Source organism: Macaca nemestrina, chromosome 8 (genome assembly GCF_043159975.1).
Source record: "Macaca nemestrina isolate mMacNem1 chromosome 8, mMacNem.hap1, whole genome shotgun sequence".
Lineage (NCBI taxonomy): Eukaryota > Metazoa > Chordata > Mammalia > Primates > Cercopithecidae > Macaca > Macaca nemestrina.
In genome coordinates, this window is record NC_092132.1 from 113,017,378 (window position 1) to 113,036,875 (window position 19,498).

The 19,498-nt window shown below is 44.0% G+C and overlaps 1 protein-coding gene across 2 annotated transcripts in view; it reads right to left on the reverse strand.

Moving 5' to 3' along the window:
• LOC105476537 (glycerol-3-phosphate acyltransferase 4) overlaps window positions 1-11,600 on the reverse strand; it is a 35,080-nt gene extending 23,480 nt beyond the window's left edge. The window contains exon 1 of one of the 2 annotated variants that reach the window (XM_011732547.2): window positions 11,464-11,600. The gene's annotated coding sequence lies outside the window, so the exon portion shown is untranslated. Of the gene's footprint in view, window positions 1-699; window positions 721-11,463 lie in introns of those variants that run through there. The other variant, XM_011732548.3, reaches the window with a different exon arrangement.
• Window positions 11,601-19,498: the final 7,898 nt, after the last annotated feature.

Here is a 19,498-nt window from a genome sequence, read left to right on the forward strand (position 1 = left end):
GGCTCTCCCAGTCCCATCCCATCCCACCCCATCCCACCCCGCCACACCCTACCCCGAGTTCCTTTTGCTGAATGCCAGCCTCCAGGACAGAGAACACCAAACTGGCCGAACAAGTTATTAGGCCAACACTAAACAATACTCACACAAATTCTTAGAAGTAGAGGAAAGAGCAAGCCAACTGAGTTTATCGAATCAGTAGTGTTTGGAAACTGAAAACTCATTAAAGCCAGAGGGAACTAGTGGCTGAAGGTCCCCTTAAAACAGACTTTGATGTGTGGAAATATCAAAACTGTTCACATCAGAACTAAATCCAACCACAATTTCTAGATAACCGTTCATTTACGAGAGGCTATGACTTTGCCTCAAGTAAATATAAGCATGACCTCTTAAGAATGTGAGCTGGGGAAGCCATTCATTCACAGGAATATTCACTTATTCTCTCAACATCCACAGCTGGGTTCCAACCAAACTCACCCAGAATCATCAGGGCCAACGTTCCCCAACAGGCCAAACATTCTAGAGAATCAGCTAGTTCTGAGCCTTTTAGGAAGGAAGCTGCCTCCATTCCAGGAAGGCAACAGAGCCCATCACTAAGCTAACCTAACTCTTCAACCCATGGAATGGCAAATCCGGGCCTTTAGGCCCCCTAACGGCCTCAGTTCTTGGAGTGACTAGTTCATTCATTCAACAAATACTCACTGGGCACACAGTGTGTGCCAGACAGTACACCATGTGTTAGCGGTTGTTCAGCGGTGAAAAGATATGCCCATCCGGAAACAAGCACACAAAAAGTCGTAATTTCAAACTATGATGACTGTAGACAAGGAAAATAGACTCCTGGAAAAGAAAAGAAAACAAAGGAAAAGAAGAGAAAAGAGAGAAGAAAGAAAAGGAAAGGGAAAAGGAAAAGGAAAAGAAAAGAAAAGAAAAGAAAAAAAAAGAGAACAAAACAGAACAGAACTTAATTTAAATCAAGGCATCTACACCAATTCCGTCCCAATCATTGGACTGGGACTATTATCACTCCTAACTGCAGAATCAAATACTTTTCAGTCGGCTCTCTGTGACATATCCCAACTCAGGGACTATAACTGCTAGAATATGTGCAGACAGAGGCCCTGTGCCAACCCAAAAGGTAAAAGAAAGGCCACTTTATTAATACATGCTTAGATCACACAAGAATGCACATATTTTTAGAGCACACCAAGCACAATGCCAGTCATATGTTAGATCTCAATGAATGGTACATATTATCATTTCATTAGAATCAGAAGAAACTTAGTCGTCAGTGCTAGGTACCAAACTTCAAGAAGGCTTAGAGAGGAAGGCATTATAATGTATGACACAAAATACACAGGCCAAACAACACAACTTGCCTAGCAAGCAGTAAGTGTTCAATAAAAAGGTTAGCCATAAAACAGAGAAATTCAAACTGAAAGTACAGTGAGATGGTAAAGAAATTCTGATAAACCACTGTACTGGTGAGAATGAAAAAATATCCTCAAATACTGCTGGTTGGAGTGTAAAATGGGTTTAACCTCTACAAAGAACAATTTAGCGACTGCCATCAAAATTTTAAGTGTACATAACCTTAGATCCAGCAATTCCACTTCTAGAAATTTATCCTAAGGATAAATCAGACCAGTGGTTCCCAACCAAGGATGACTTCTTTTTACCCCCTTGGGGAGCATCTGGCAACATGTGCAGGGATTTCTGGCTGCCATGACTTGGGATGGGAGTGCTACTACTGGCATCTAGTGCAGTGCACAGGGCAGAGATGATGCTGCACATCTTACAAAGCACAGGACAGCTCCCACACAATGAGGAACTGTTCAGCCCCAAACGTCAGTAGTGCAGAAGTGTATAAATCCTGTATTTTAAAGCATGAGCAAAGTGATAATATGTGCTGGGTTACTGACTGCAGCACAGTCTGTAATATCAAAACAAACATCAGTGTCTCCCACTAGAGGATATAATGGAATACTATTCATCTGAGCCCCTGTCACTAGGAAGGAGAAGGGGAATTTGAAGGTATTTCCCAAGAAGTAATGACATTACACTAATGGGGTTTTCAACTACCACTTTTGCCTAAAGGTGTTTATATGCCTCTAAAATGGCTGGAGCATGCTTTCTCATTCAGAAAGTGCACACGGCCTGACAGGGAGGCAAACACTGCCACAGTCAGTGTCTGCAGAGCATACTGGGGGCAAACGAGACTCTTCAGAAAACAGGAACACAAATGCTTGAGGCTTCAAGATGGCACTCTGTGTAAACGCATTAGTAAAAAATGAGACTCTCACAGTAATTCTGAATCAGGACAGCTGGTATCCATGCACAGATGGCAGGGGCATGAGCCACGTGGGCCCTCAGAGACCCAGACAGAGCCATCCCCTGGCCACTAAAGGCTGTACTGGTTCTCTACCCAGGATGCTCATTTGCATCACTGGGCCTCAGCCCAGATGAAATATATTAGAATATCTGCAGGTACAATCTGGATTTGTTCTTAAGACACTTGAGCGATTCTAATGTGTAGTCAGTTGAGACTACCGGGTTAAGGGTTCTTACCAGTTAACTGAGAAAGGACAACTGAAACTGAGAAGACAACCATCTCCGAGCACAAATTACCCACAAGTAAAAGGCATCTAGTTCTCTAAAAAAAGGAGGGGGATCACATTCATAAGAGAGGTGGTGAGGATCTAGAATGACAACCCAGGACATGAAACCCAGTGGAAGCCCTTCAGTACTGGAGAGCACTCAGAAGGTCAGATCGGACTGGCTGTCACCTAGAAAAAGTGGATTTGCTTGGGACACCTGATGCAAGGGAATTGGTTTTATGGTTGGCAGGTATGGGATGCAAATTCTAGCTCAATACTAAGAATCCAACCCTCATGCTTTTATGGTTGGAATGTAAGCTAGTGCAGCTCGGAGAATGGTTAAACAAAGTTACCATGTACCTCACAATTCCACTCCTAGGTATATACCCAAGAGAAAGACAAACTGTCTACACCAAAAAAATTGCACATGAATGCTTACAATGGCATTAATCAGAACAGCCAAAAGACAGAAACAACCAAAATGTCCATCAGCTGATGACTGGATAAACAAAATGTGGTGCATCCATACAGTGGAATCTTTGGCCATAAAAATGAAGAAATGATACATGCTATAACATGGATGAATCTTCAAAACATCATATTAAGTGAATAAAACTCATCAAAAATATCACATATTGATTCCACTTATACAAACAGCCAAATCTACACAGAAAGAGATTATTGGTTACCTCAGAGCTGGCGAGAGTGGGGAGATACGAGAGTGACAGCTAAAAGGTCTCTGAGGTGATGAAAACGTTCTAAAACTATGTTGATGACTGTACACACCTGTGAACATTATAAACCCCAATGAACTGGATACTTTCATTGGGTGAACTGTAAGTCAATAAAGCTATTTTTAAAAGAATCTAAGATTGAGTTGTTCAAAAAGAATAGGCTGTATAGGGAGACCTTCACCTACATCCGCATTCTGCCGAGTGGCAGATAAGTTATGGTGGTTACACTAGATGTCTTTTAAAATTCCTTCCTGAAACAAGTTTTTTGTCCTTACGTCTTTATTTAAAATTGCAGAATGTGAGGGAAGCAGTAAAGCATGATGGCCAAACATACAGGGAATCAGACAAGCTACATTCAAAACCAGGCTCCCAGGCCGGGCGAGGTAGCTCAAGCCTGTAATCCCGGCACTTTGGGAGGCTGAGACGGGCGGATCACGAGGTCAGGAGATCGAGACCATCCTGGCTAACATGGTGAAACCCCGTCTCTACTAAAAAATACAAAAAAAAACTAGCCGGGTGAGGTGGCGGGCGCCTGTAGTCCCAGCTACTCGGGAGGCTGAGGCAGGAGAATGGCACAAACCCGGGAGGTGGAGCTTGCAGTGAGCTGAGATGCGGCCACTGCACTCCAGCCTGGGCAACAGAGCGAGACTCCGTCTCAAAAAAAAAAAAAAAAAAACCCCAGCTTCCCCTACCTTCTGACTGTCTGACCTCAAAAAAGTCACATTCCATGCTTCAGATTTCTCATCTGTAAAATGGGAATAATACATATCCTGTGGTATTGTTGTGAAGATTGAACGTGATGCCTATCAAGCTATCAGTGTAGTGCTTGGCACAAAATCATCTATAAATAGAAGCTTCTACTACTAATCATCACTATAAAGCTGGAGGCAATAATAAAAAAATGATGACAAAACCACAACTTTATTAGTTAATCTTTCAGATTTCTAGTCCAACCTCTTCATTTTATGGCTCAAATAACTGAGCCTTGGAAGGGTTCGATGACAGGGACAAGTTACAAAACTGGCTGGTAACAGAGGCAGGACTAATGCCCATCTGATACCCAGTCGGGTGCGCTTCCTACTCCCCAGGCCGACTCCTCACTTGCTTTGGGGTGGGTTACAATTCAGAGAAAAGCATCCATTTCTGCTAGTTTACTTACTGTCAGAACATAGGCCCATCAAATGCCCCATCTGTGATGTAAACAAACATGCACACACAGGCACGAGGAAATGTATGCTAGGCTGAATTTAATGTCGAGTGTATCAGGACTAGTAGAGTGTTAAGAAATTTGCTTGACTAGGATTCTGCTGCTTAGTGGGGAAAGTGCATAATGTTTCCAAAGAGGGTAGCTCTCAGAGCGACTCGGTTGACATGAACCTGAAGTGCTGAAAACCCAGAACACACACAGTTGGCATCAATCCTGGATAAAATAAATCACTCAAGACAAAGCCAGGATCCAACCAGCCAAAGGATGATTCAACTCACAGGGAAGATAGAACATGGTCAGGTTCAGGGCCTTGGTCTTATCTAAGGTCATTATGCCCTCCAGAACTTTCTTGAGTTAGAACTGGCACTGGTACCAAGTTCACCCCAATGTAACGGAACCATCTATTGAAGCTGGCAAAACAAAAAATAGAAAACAAAACAAAAAAGACAGTATATTTTAAGGAGGACAATTTGATTTGCTGGAGCTTTAAGACCCAAGACAATTCATTATTCGACCTGAACACTGCTCTGATGGCTCCATTTCAATACCAGTTCTTGACATCTGAGTACTGTATATGTAATTAGAAGCAACTTCCTGGCCTTTTTCTTGTTTAAAAAATCTTTTTATCCAGTTTATTTCACTCAGCATAATTATATTGAGAACCATCCACGTTGCTGCATGTGTCAACAGTTTCTTTCTCTTGATTGCTGAGCTGTATTGCAGTATATGGATATATCACAGTTTCTTCATCCATTCCCCTACTGATGGACATTAAGATTGTTCCAGTTTGGGGCTATTACAAATAAAGGTGCTATCTACAAGTCTTTGTATGGACATATACTTCATTTCTCTTGGGTAAATACCTAGGAGTGGAATGACAAATTCCAAAATGAGTTGTACCATTTTGTATTCCCACTAGCAGCATAGGAAGTCCCACTTGTTCCACATCTTCACCAATACTTGATATGGTCAGTCTTTTAAATTTAGACATATCACTGGCCAGGCGCAGTGGCTCGCACCTGTAATCCCAGCACTCTGGGAGGCCGAGGCGGGCAGATCACTTGAGGCCAGTTCAACACCAGCCTGGCCAACAAGGAGAGACCCCATTTCTACTAAAAAACCAAAAATTAGGCAGGCATGGTGGCTTATTCCTATAATCCCAGCTATTTGGGAGGCTTACGTGGGAGGATCACCTGAGCCCAGGAGGCTGAGGCCGCAGTGAGCCCTGATAGTGCCACTGCACTCCAGCCTGAGCAACAGAGCAACACTCTTGTCTTAAAAAATGAAAGCTTTTCATCACAAATGCACAAATTTGTGACATCAGACTTTTTTGTTCATCTCTCTGCAAATTCAAAATACTTCTAATTGTGCAAAGAAAAAAATCACTAAAACAGGAAAGAAAAAAACAATGACAACCACAAACTCTAACCTCAGACCTGAACATTATTAAGCAAAATAAAATGTTCCTTCATGTTCCACTGACAGTGATTCTCTGCAGTCCAACAGAGCAGCCACTAACCACGTATGACCTTGGAGTACTTGAAATGTGCTGTGAATGTAAAATACACACTGGAGTTCTATGACTTCGTATGAAAAAACGCATGTAAAATATCCCATTAATAGTTTTTATATTGATTATGGATTAAAGTAATATTTTGGATAAACTAAGTTAAATAAAATATATTGTTAAAATTATTTTCACCTGTTTCTTTTTACTTTATAATTTTTTTTTTAAATTTAAATTGACTTTCATTTGTAGGAGCTAAAAATGAGGTCATGGAGGTAGACAGTAGAATATAATAGATACCAGAGACTGGGAAGGGTGGATGTTGAGAGCTTGGTTAATGGATAGAAAAAAAAAAACTTAGATGGAACAAATGAGTTCCAGTATTCAAGAGCAAAGTAGGATGACTATAGTTAACAATTTCTTGTACATATATATATATATATTTTTTTTTATTTTTATTTTTTATTTTTGAGATAGTCTCATTCTGTAGCCCGTGCTGGAGTGCAGTGGCACGATCTCTGCTCACTGCATCCTCTGCCTCCTGGGTTCAAGCAATTCTCATGCCTCAGCCTCCCTCGTATCTGGGATTACAGGCACAGGCCACCACACCCAGCTAGTTTTGTGTTTTTAGTAGAGAAGGGGTTTCATCATGTTGGCCAGGATGATTTCAAACTCCTGACCGCAAGTGATCCATCCACTTCGGCTTCCCAAAGTGCTGGGGTTACAGGTATGAGCCACCACGTTGGGCCAGTTTCTTGTGTATTTTAATTTCAAATGTTAAGTAGAAGATTTGAAATGTTCCCAACACAAAGAGATGATGTATGTTTCAGGTGCTGGATATCCTAAATCCTCTGATTTTATCATTACACGTTCTATCCACGTGGGCAAATACTACTGTACACTATAAATATGTAAAATTACTGTTCCTCAATTTTTTCAAAATTGATACATACATTTACATATTTATAGGGCACAATGTGATGTTTTGAGATACACACACACACACACACACACACACACACACACACTCTCTCTCTCTCTCTCTCTCCTTGTGGAACGATTAAATCAACCTAATCTATTTCCTTGTGCTTTTTAAAAAAGCATCACTATAAAATTTTAAATTGTATATATAGCATATATAATATTTCTATGGGACAGCACTGATCAAAAATTTTTAAAGGAGACTCTGAAAATAATATACCTTCAGCCAGGCGCAGTGGCTCACGCCTGTAATCCCAGCACTTTGGGAGGCTGAGGCAGGCAGATCGCGAGGTCAGGAGATCAAGACCATCCTGGCTAACATGGTGAAACCCCGTCTCTACTAAAAATACACAAAAAAATTAGCTGGGTGTCATGGCGGGCGCCTGTAGTCCCAGCTACTTGTTAGGTTGAGGCAGGAGAATGGTGTGAACCCAGGAGGCGGAGCCTGCTGTGAGCTGAGATCCCACCACAGCACTCCAGCCTGGGTGACAGACCAAGACTGCCATCTCAAATAATAATAATAATAATAATAATAACAACATATCTTCAACTGGCAAAGAAAGAAAGACATGTGTGCGTGTGTGTGTGTATATATATATATACACACATATATATATAATTTCCCACCCTATTTCTCCGAGAAGAAAATGGTACAGCAGAGAGGGCTTAGATCTGGAACCAGGACTACTCTTAGGTTCCAGGCACAATTCTTACTGTCTGGTCTATGTGTCCTTGAATAAATCATTCAGATTCAGCCGCATGCAGTGTCTCACGCCTGTAATCCCAACACTTTGGGAGGCTGAGGCAGGTGAGTCACCTGAGGTCAGGAGTTTGAGACCAGACTGGCCAACATGGTGAAACCCCGTCTCTACTAAAAATACAAAAATTAACTGGGTGTGGTGGCACACGCCTGTAATCCCAGCTACTCGGGAGGCTGAGGTAGGAAAATCATCTGAGCTCAGGAGGTGGAGGGTTGCACAGAGCCGAGATCTCACCACCGCACTTCAGGCTGGGCGACAGAGGGAGATTCAGCCTCAAAAAAAATTAAAAAAAAAAAAAATCACTGAACTTCCCTTAAGTTTCCTGACTTTTTTTTTTTTTTTAATTCAGAAAAGTCAACAAAGGCCAGGTGTGGTGGCTCATGTCTGTAATCCCAATCGTTTGGGCAGCTGAGGCGGGAGGACTGTTTGAGCCAGGGAGGTTGAGGGTGCAGTGATCCTTGATCATGCCACTACACTCCAGCCTGGGCCACAGATCAAGACCATCTCCGTAAAATAAATAGGTAAAAGTCAAGCGCAAACGTATTACACTCCTGTTTTACAAAGTATTTTTCCATTACGGCAGATCTTCAGCTTACAAATTAACTGGAGGTGGGATCCAAACATACTAAGATTATACAAGGCAAAATGAAGAGAGCCCTAGATGAGCCTCTGTGTTTGTGTGGCATGAGCACGTGTCCGCATGTGTTTTAAAGGTGAAAGAGTACACTGAAGGACTCAGGGCAAACTCTAAGCACTTAGAAGGCTCCTTCTAACTCTAAAATTCTATTCTCTTAAAAAGCCTTAATCATACTGTACGCTACTACATGGTTTAGTGATACACGAAACAGATGATATTCCGTCAAGTTTTCCCGGTAAACACAATGACACATTAGGAAGTAAATGACATGCCGTAATGAGGTTCTACTTTACTCGAACAAAAAATTCTGCAGTACAGTTCAAGTTTAACCAGGGCAAAATAACCTCCAGATGGCTCAGAGTTTTGTTTTGTTTTGAATACAAGCTAACTTTTGGTGACAAGCACACACAAGAAAAGTGGATTTTTCTTTAGCAGAAAACACTCAGCAAGTTAGGCTAGCCTCCGAAGAGACTAGCCACAGCACTCCTCACACCAAACACAAAATAGACACAACAGTCTCCTCCTCCTCGTCCCTCCTCTATCTTTAGGGGTAATGATATACCATGACACTCAAATGCTGTTATTGCAGTGGTACTTCCATAAACTGGACAAACATGACAACTATTGTATTTAGGTCACAAACTCACAAAAGAAAAATCCATTCTGAAAGTAAGTTGACAACTATATCATCATATAATTAACCTAAACTTCCATGAAAACTCAAAGATCCCTAACATGAGGAATTGCTTGTTTCCAGCATTCCTTGTAGAGGTAGAATATCCCCATTTTAAGGGTAGGAAAATTGAGGAACAAGTACTGAATTCACAAGTCTTCGCTGAGATAAGGAAACGTAATAGCATAAACTTTGCTAGGAAATGCATATTATGGTTTTGTAAGGAAGTCTAACCCACGGTCCAAGAAGCCCAGATTTTTATCTGTTAATGGCATGAAAGGCTTTCTGAGAGGATTCTATTGTTCTCTCAGAAAAAGAAGAGTAACAGTCCCAAGTCATTCTGGTTTCCCTTAGTAACTCTTTCTTAAATAGTTGTGAATGTTATCTACATAGTTTATAGCTTGTTCTTATTCTCAAACTGGTATACCAGTTCTAAGGTCAGAATTTTATCATGCTCCCTAAAAACTACTATCAGAACTTCTCATCTGTCCCAAGTCGATTTTTAAAAATAATTTAAGGCATTTCTTAAAATTCTGGAATTTGGTGGAAAAGCTCATGTTTGCCTATCCAAACCCTCCATGAATGTAAGCGTCTTCATCCACAGCCCTCCTACACATTTCTCTTTCCTGAAGGCAACCTAAAGGCAAGCAGTATGGGTCAGTGGAACCGCAGCCTGGAAGCAGAGGCGGGATTTCCAGCCTCTGGACCTCCAAGGGCTCAGAAAAAATGAAAACATTGGACAGGACATTCCAAATGTTCTCATCCAGATCTGAAATACTTTTTTTCTTTTTTTGAGACGAGTCTCGTTCTGTCGCCCAGGCTGGAGTGCAGCGGCCCAATTTTGGCTCACTGCAACCTCTGCCTCCCAAGTTCAAGCGATTCTCCTGCCTCAGCCTCCCAACTAGCTGGGATTACAGGCACTCGCCACCACGCCCGGCTATCTTTTGTATTTTTAGTATAGGCGGGGTTTCACCATGTTGGCCAGGCTGGTCTTGAACTCCTGACCTTAGGGTGATCCGCCCGCCTCAGCCTCCCAAAGTGCTGGAATTACCGGCGTGAGCCATCGCGCCCGGCCATACTTTTTCTTTTAACCTGTTCGATCATGTTAAGATACCTTTTGCTGTGCTCTTTCTTCAACTCTATTGTGTGTTTCTTAAGACCTCATAAGAGTGGCCTGTGTTCCAAAACAAAAAGTACATTACGACTTCGTAGGGTGGTTTTCATTATGGAACTGAAGCTACTTTTGACAGACTCACCTTGCATCAAGTTCTCCCTGAGACAACGGGAGGGGAAATGTGTGGGGTGTGGATGGAACAGGAATAGCCACAGTTAAGTGGCTGAGGAGGCCAGACCAAGTACAAAGTACATGCTGGTTCCCTATTCCATCTATTTTCCTGTGTCTGAAATTCTCCAAAATACAAAGTTAAAAAAAAAAAAAAAAAAAAAAAAAGCACCTCTTTCAAAGAGAAAGAAGTATACTCGATTGGCATTATTACAGGATTTTGTCTGCAGACTTTGGTATGGTATAACTGCTCTTCACACCATTTCCCTTGGATTGAAATAGAATCTACAAGACATGAAACTAATCAGAACTCCTCAAAGCTCAGCCAAAATTAAGGAAAACGAACCAGAACCAAAATTCCTCAAATAACCTCAAGGTTATCAATGAGAAGATTCATGGTGATACTTGGCAGAGGATGGAACTCATTTCCATTGTGCTACACCGTATGTCTCCTATAAGCTATTTTCCGCACTTCTGAAGAGCTAAACTTCAGCCTTCTGTGACATGGAAAGCGAGGAAATAAACAAGCCCCAGTGAGAGGAGGATGCCTCGGAGGGCGCTGAAATAAAAAAGGAAAGACAAGGGATTTCGCGAGTTAAGAAATCCTAAAGAAAGAAAAATGGGAGCATGCATTTGGTGAAAGAGAGGGGAAAGACAAGCATCTCAGGGCAACCAGAGAACACAGGAAGGGGAATGACAGGGGAAGGCGCTTCCTGGCGCTCCAACGCCCTGCAGCTCTCGCCACCCACATCCCCGGACTCCCGGGGCGGGAGGGCTGCGGACACCTGGGACTCGGGGGAGGCGCGGGGCTCCGAGGAAACGGGCTCGGAGGGCAGGGGAGCGGAGAGGCGGGCAACCGGGGCTCGGGGCGGGCGCGGACCGTTCCATCGGGGACGGGGGGCACCCGCTCCACCCGCCGGGGATCCCCGGGGCGCAGCGATGGTGCCTCCTGACGCCGGCGCGGCGTCGCCGGAGCGTCCCAGACCGCAGGCCCCGCGCGGCCGCCCGAACCCGGCCTCCTCGTCCCGCTCTCGGCTCCCCGGAGGCCGGGGACTTTGAAGGAAGGGGCCAGATCTTTCCTACTTACCGACCGCGAAGCTCAGCAGCTCCAAATCCCGCCGCGACCGCTCCCTCCCGCCCTTGCCAACGCCGCGGGCCCAAGCTGCGTCAGGACGTGCGCGCGCCCGCCTTTGTCTACGCCGCCCAACGTGACCTTGCGCCCACCGCCCCGCGCGCTCCCGCCGGGCGCGCGCGGGCCGGCAGGGCGGGGGCCTAGGAAGTGGCGGGTGCCGCGTGGCCGGGCCCGCGGGGTGGGCGCGCCCGGGAAGCGAGGAGTCGCCCCCTGCCGGACGAGGGGCCACTGCCCCGGGCGGGGCGGGAGCGGGAGAGGCCGGGCCCTGGCCGCCCCTCCGCTGGCGCGTCCCTGTCAGATAAGCGGAGCGCTTCCCTGCGTCAGGACCCGATACTGGCTCCCTACCCGGAGGTTCGCACGTGCGTTCCGGAGAGGGTGAAATCAACCCTGCACCGCGGGAAGAGGCTAGAGTCACGAAATCACATTGTCTTCTTGGGGCTGCTGTCCGTGTGCAGCGACACTCTGCCCGTAGAGGACTGAGCTCAGGGCCTGGTACGCTCAAGATCTGTTAGCTGCCAGCACCATCACCCCCATCATCACCACGACCACCGTCATCACCAGCAGCATCCCTTAATCTTGTCTGCCTTGCTTCTCAAGCAAGATGCTCCAGGAGTGGGTGTGGGCCACCTTTGCCCTCCCTCGCAGATGCAACTTGCCAACTTCCACCTCCACTTGGACCTGCTGTCTCTACTCAAGTCTAGCTGGTGCCTGCTGGAGTTTCTTAGCATATCTTCTGACTTCACACGCCTAACCCAAGCTTATTATCTCCCCTAATATTGGACCTCTTTAAAATATATATTACCTTTCTCTTTCCTGTTCTGAAAAGACAGTTTGCCTTTAGTGCCAAGCCCTCTCCGTCGGTTTACGCTGTACACTGCTGTCAGATTGTCATTCCATGCTAAATGCATAATCTGATAATGAAATCTTTAGGGTAAAGTCCACATTCTTAGACCTCAAAATCTCTGTAAAAATAATGGGCAGGGTATGGTAGTTCATGCCGGTAATCCCAGCGTTTTGGGAGGCCAAGGCAGGAGGATCTCTTGAGGCCAGGAGTTTGAGACTAGCCGGGGCGACATAACGAGACCCCCACTTCTACAAAAATTTTTAAAATTAAAAAAAAGTGGGGGGAGCGGGGCGCAGGTAGCTCACGCCTGTGATCCCAGCACTTTGAGAGGCAGAGGCGGGCAGATCACTTGAAGCCAGGAGTTTGAGACCAGCCTGGCCAACATGGTGAAACCCCGTCTCTACTAAAAATACAAAACTTAGCCGGGGCTGGTGGCTCGCACCTGTAATCCCGGCTACTACGGAGGCTGAGACAGGAGAATTGCATGAACCCAGGAGACAGATGTTGCAGTGAACTGAGATTGTGGCACTGTACTCTAGCCTGGGTGACAGAGCGAGACCCTATCTCAAAAAAAGAAAGAAAGAAAGAAAGAAAAGAATAACCACTTTGCTCCAAAACACTGGACTACTCATCTCCACCAAATATAACTAAATGTTACCCATTTGGAACTGATCACATATTTATTAACTCAATCACTTATCCATTCATTGAGCCCTTGTTACTTGCCCAGCTTTTTTGGGGATCCCAATTCAAGATTGAGTAACGCATGGCCATGTCTAATCTTCAACTACATTAAATTCCATAAGAGGGCCGGGCGCGGTGGCTCACGCCTGTAATCTCAGCACTTTGGGAGGCCGAGGTGGGCGAATCACGAGGTCAGGAGATCGAGACCACCGTAAAACCCCATCTCTACTGAAAATACAAAAAAGTAGCCGGGCGCGGTGGTGGGTGCCTGTAGTCCCAGCTACTCGGGAGGCTGAGGCAGGAGAATGGCATGAACCCGGGAGACAGAGCTTGCAGTGAGCCGGGATCGCGCCACTGCACTCCAGCCTGGGCGACAGAGCAAGACTCCGTCTCAAAAAAAAAAAAAAACTCCGTAAGAGAAGAAACTACCGGGCGCCGTGGCTCACGCCTGTAATCCCAGCACTTAGGGAGGCCGAGGCGGGCGGATCACGAGGTCAGGCATTCGAGATCAGCCTGACCAACTTGGTGAAATCCCGTCTTTACTAAAAATACAAAAATTAGCCGGGTGTGGTGGTGCACACCTGTAATCCCAGCTACTGGGGAGGCTGATGCAGGAGAATCGCTTGAACCTGGGAGGCGGAAGTAGCAGTGAGCTGAGATTGCACCACTGCACTCCAGCCTGGGCGACAGAGGGACAATCCACCTCAAAAAAAAAAAAAAAAAAAGAGAGAAACCAGACATCATACATTTTTGTGTTCTCCACAGTGCTAGGAACAGGGATTTAAAGTGGCCACTAGGATCTCAGCTGCTCTTTGGAGTCTTATGCCTGGTCTCGTTTTCTGCCCCCAGAACCACTCTTGGAAGTAGCCCACTCATCTGCTCTACTCTTTTTGTGTTCTCATGATATTTTGTCACAATTCTCACATTTACTAGTTCTTTGTACACAATATTGAAATCTTCAAATATTTCACACGTATTAGAAGCTCAAGAGAAAATGGTGTTGATTGATTCTTTGCCCAAGCAAATAGTAGGCTCAATTGTTGGGTATTGACACTGATACACACACACCTTGTGAGTGTGCACATTCACTGGCACATTCTCTAAACTTCTCAAGTGCAGGAAGGCAATCAGACTTCCCTCTGAGCGGGAAGCCAACATGAACTGGGTAAATATAGTTCCTGTAGGCACCAAAACTTTTATCACATTCGTTTCTAGGTACAAGGAATATAAATGGGGCAGATGAAACAAGCAAGTCATGCTTGAAATGCTTGACACAAAGCAGACCTAGCTTTAGAGAAGGCCTCCTGCCCATAGCATGACCGAGCTTATAGCCAACACTGAACTTCTTGTCGCTGTGAATATGGGCTGTCCTTAGGTTATTGTTGGCAGTATTTTCACATTCTAGAATGAAAAAACTCATACTACAGAAACTATAGGAGTAATTTTTAAAACCTGATGAAAGGTAGTCCTTTAGAAGAAAGAGATCACAAGATTTAGATCCTACCCCATACTAACTTTGAATTCATTCATAGTATGAGGGCATTTCCCCAAAATGCGTGTTTGCTCTGTACGTGGTGCACAGTGCTGTGAGCCTAGGAAGGACTCCTTTTCCCAGGAGAATACCATGCCTGTGCTGTACAACTTATCTTTCTTCCAAAGTCAACCTTAACCTCTACGAAGACTTTGCCATTCATTAAGAGGTGAATCTGTAACTGTTGACTGCACAATCAGCAACATCAATGCTCATTTCCAAGCACCAAAAGAAAAAGCCAAAGAAAGCAAAAGAAATATTATTTTTAAAAAATGTTTTAAATTACGGTAAAATCAGTAGAACCTAAAATTTATTATACCATCTTAAGCAGTTCTTTTCTTTTTTTTTTTTTTGACAGAGTTTCACTCTGTTGCCCAGACTGGAGTACAGTGGTGCAATCTGGGCTCACTGCAACCTCTGCCTCCTGGTTCAAGCGATTCTTCTGCCTCAGCCTCCCGAGTAGCTAGGACTACAGGTGCGCGCCACCACACCCAGATAATTTTTGTATTTTTAGTGGAGATGGGGTTTCACCATATTGGGCAGGCTGCTCTCAAACTCCTGACCTTACGTGATCCACCCACCTTGGCCTCCCAAAGTGCCGGGATTACAGACATGAGCCACTGGGCCTGGCCCATCTTAATCATTTCTAAGTGTACAGTGCAGTGGTGTTAAATATATTCGCATTATTGTGAATCTTCAGAAATTTTTCATCAAGGCTGGGGGTGGTATCTAATGCCTGTAATTCTGGTTATTTGGGAAGCTGAGGCAAGTGGATTGCTCGAGCCCAGGAGTTCAAGACCAAGCCTGGGAAACATGGGGGAACCCAATCTCTACAAAAATGAAAGAAAGAAAGAAATTTTTCATCTTAAAAAATTCACATTGTATACCCACACACAAAAAAAAAATCATTTCTCTTCTCTCTAACCCCAATAAAAACCATTCTACCACTCTACGTTCTTCTAATGGGAGTTCGAGTACTATACCTCATATAAATAGTCAGAATTTGCCTTTTTGTGGCTGGCTTATCTCACTTAGCACGGTGTCCTCCAGATTCATCCATGTTGTAGCATGTGTCAGAGTTTCCTTTTTTTTAGGGCTAATATTCCATTGTATGTATGTATGTATGTATTTTGAGACGGAGTTTTTGCTCTTGTTTCCCAGGCTGGAGTGCAATGGCATGATCTTGGCTCACTGCAACCTCCGTCTCCCAGGTTCAAGAGACTCTCCTGTCTCAGCCTCCAAAATAGCTGGGATTACAGGTGTGCGCTACCATGCCTGGCTAATTTTTTGTTGCTGTTGTTTTATTTTTAGTAGAGATGGGGTTTCACCATGTTGATCAGGCTGGTCTCGAACTCCTGACCTCAAGTTATCCACCCACTTCAGCCTCCTAAAGTGCTGGGATTATATGCATGAGCCACTGCGCCTGGCCCCATTGTATTTGTATACCACATTTTCTTTATCTGTTTGTTGATGGACATTTGGGATTGATCTTGCTTTCAATTATTTTGTGTATCTACCCTGAAGCAGGATTGCCCAATTGCACGGTAATTCTACTTTCAGTTTTTTTAAGTCTGGAGTTGGGAGGAGAGCTCTAGCTAGTGATATAAATTTGAGAGTCAGGCTGGGTGTGGGGGCTTATGCCTGTAATTCCAACACTTTGGGAAGCTGAGGCAGGCAGATCGCTCAAACCCAGGAGTTCCAGACCAGCCTGAGCAATATGGTGAAACCCTCTCTCTCTAAAAAAAAAAAAAAAAAAAAAAAAAAAATTTGCCAGCCATGGTGGCAGGAGCCTGTAGTCTCAGCTACTTTGGAGTCTGAGATAAGAGGATCACTTGAGTCCAGGAGGTCGAGGCTGCAGTGAGCTGAGATTGCTTCACTGCACTCCAGCCCGGGCTACCGGAGTCAAACCATGTCTCAAAAAATAAAAAATAAAAAATAAAAAATAAAAATAAATAAATTTGAGAGTTATCAGAATATGAACAGATGAATACAAGAAAGCCCAGACTTAAGGCGAGACTTGGCAGTTAGGAGCAAAGTGAAGAAGACAGGTTGTTTCAGTACAGATCTATAGCATAGTCTTCAATTTGAAAGTAACACGCTCTGCCGGGCGCAGTGGCTCATGCCTGTAATCCCAACACTTTGGCAGGCCAAGACAGGTGGATTAGCTGAGGCCAGGAGTTCAAGACCAAGGCCTGGCCAACATGGAGAAATCCTGTCTCTATTAAAAATACAAAAATTAGCCAGGTGTGGTGGCGGTTGCCCTGTCTCTACTAAAAATACAAAAATTAGCCAGGTGTGGTGGCGGTTGCCCTGTCTCTACTAAAAATACAAAAATTAGCCAGGTGTGGTGGCGGTTGCCTGTAATGCTGGCTACTGGGGAGGCTAGGGCAAGGGAATTGCTTGAACTGGGAAGGCAGAGGTTGCAGTGAGCCGAGATTGCGCCTTTGTTCTCCAGCCTGGGCAAAAAGAGCGAAACTCCGTCTCAACAACAACAACAACAACAACAACAACAACAAAAAACAAAAAAGAAAGAAACACACTCTATTTTGCCAATTTATAATGAATTGATTGTGACAAGTTGGTTCAGAGACTCAAACCAACAAAGGACACTGATACAAAAAGGTTTATTTATTATTTTGGGAGGATTGAAAATGCAAAATTAACCGGAATGATAGAATTAGTAGGTCAGCTCATACTTTGAGCAGTAGGAAAGTCTACATACTTGGAAAATCAAATCAATATCAGTTGATTGTTTACTATAAGGTTTTTTTTTTTTTAAAAAAGAAACGAGGAAATGTGTGGCTCTCAGGGCTCTGGCAATGGGCTCTACTCGCAAAGTTCTGCTTGCACCTGCCAAGCAGTGGATAAAAGCTGGCATAGCAGACCATCCTCTTGGATGACTATGATATACTATTTCTCTTAGCCCAGCTCCCCACTTTCTGAAATTCACTCCCACCTACCATTACCACCTCCCGTGAGACTATAGTTCCCTTCCTGGGGTTCCCACAGAAAGAAAACAGGAGCTTGTACATTATTTTAACAATTCAAAAAGTCTAGTAGAAATCACACATTTACCTGAAATAAGGATACTTAAATGGACTAAAACGTAATTTTTTGCAGATATCCGCTCATATTTTAGGGACTCACTTCAGACATCAACCCCAACAGAAAGTTTTCTCTGATTCCCCCAGGGGCTCATTCTCTCTCTTTGGGTGCCTCTAATATTGTTTACTTTCATTATTTATTCACATGTCTGTCCCCCAACCAGACCATAAATTTTGATTTATTCATCCTTCTGTCACCAATTGGCATATATAGTAGTTGCTCAATAAATGTTTGTTGGATGAGTGAAAGCTACATGATGACTACCAGAAACTACTAGACAAATTATGCATACATCTGATGAATAAAAGTATAAACTAAACTAGTACTTAATACACAAAGTTTGATAGAAAATACTTTAGGTATGTGAGAAAATGAAGATGTGTTTTTTTTTTTGTTTTTTTTTTTTTGATATGAGTTCTTACTCTGTCACCCAGGCTGGAGTGTAGTGGTGCAATCTCAGCTCACTGCAACCTCTGCCTCCTGGGGCTCAGGTGATCCTCCCACCTCAGCCTCCCAAATAGCTGTAACCACAGGTGTGCATCACCACACCTGGCTATTTTTTTTTTTTTTTTAAGAGACGGGGTTTCTCCATGTTGCCCAGGCTGGTCTTGAACTCTTGGACTCAAGTGATCCTCCCACCTTGGCCTCTCAAAGTGCTGGAATTACAGGCGTGAGCCACCTCAAGTGGCACAAAGGAATTCTTAACAGCAAAAATATTGAGCTTATTGAATTTTTTTTTTTTTTTTTTTTTTTTTGCGACAGAGTCTCACTCTGTCGCCCAGACTGAGTGCAGTGGTGCAATCTCTACTCACTGCGAACTCTGCCTCCCAGGTTAATGCCATTTTCCTGCCTTAGCCTCCCAAGTAGCTGGGACTATAGGTGCCCGCCACCACGCCTGGCTAATTTTTTTGTATGTTTTATTAGAGACGGGGTTTCACCGTGTTAGCCAGAATGGTCTCATCTCCTGACCTCGTGATCCGCCCGCCTCGGCCTCCTAAAGTGCTGGGATTACAGGCGTGAGCCACCATGCCCAGCCCTGCTTATTTAATATCCACTCATATTCATACATTTATACATATTATACATACATATTAAAACATTACCTAGATGGGAAAGGTTGTAATAAATCAGACCAGTTTATCTTCGTCTGGACCTTTCAGAGGTCAAGGGAGCCCTTGATCACTTTTTATTTTTATTTTTTGAAATTATTCCTACATTAAAAAAAAAAAAAAGAATTACAGGATTACAATTGTGGCATATGGTATCTGTGTATATTTCCAAAACTGACAATTCACAATTGTGCTGCTTACAAGATAAAGCTTTATAAAAATGTCAAATATTATTTCAAAGTGCAAAGCAGGCAACATGAGATACATCTCTGGCTATGAGATGCAAATGTGAAATTTGGAGGTGAATGATGAGCAGCATTCATCTTTCTTTTTTTCCTTCCTTCCTTCCTTCTTTCTTTTCTTTCCTTTTTCTTTCTCTCTCTCTCTTTCTTTCTTCCTTCCTTTCTTTTCTCCTTCCTTCCTTCCTTCCTTTCTTTCTTTTCTTTCCTTTTCTTTTCCTTTCTTCCTTTCACATAGTCTCACTCTGTCGCCCAGGTTGGAGTGCGATAGTGAGATATCAGCTCACCGCAACCTCCACCTCCTGGATTCAAGCGATTCTCCCACCTCAGCCTTCCAAGTAGCTAGGATTACAGGCACTTGCCATCATGCCCAGCTAATTTTTGTGTTTTTTAGTAGAGACGGGGTTTCACCATGTTGGCCAGGCTGATCTTGAACTCCTGACCTCAGGTGATCCACCCACCTCTGCCTCCCAAAGCG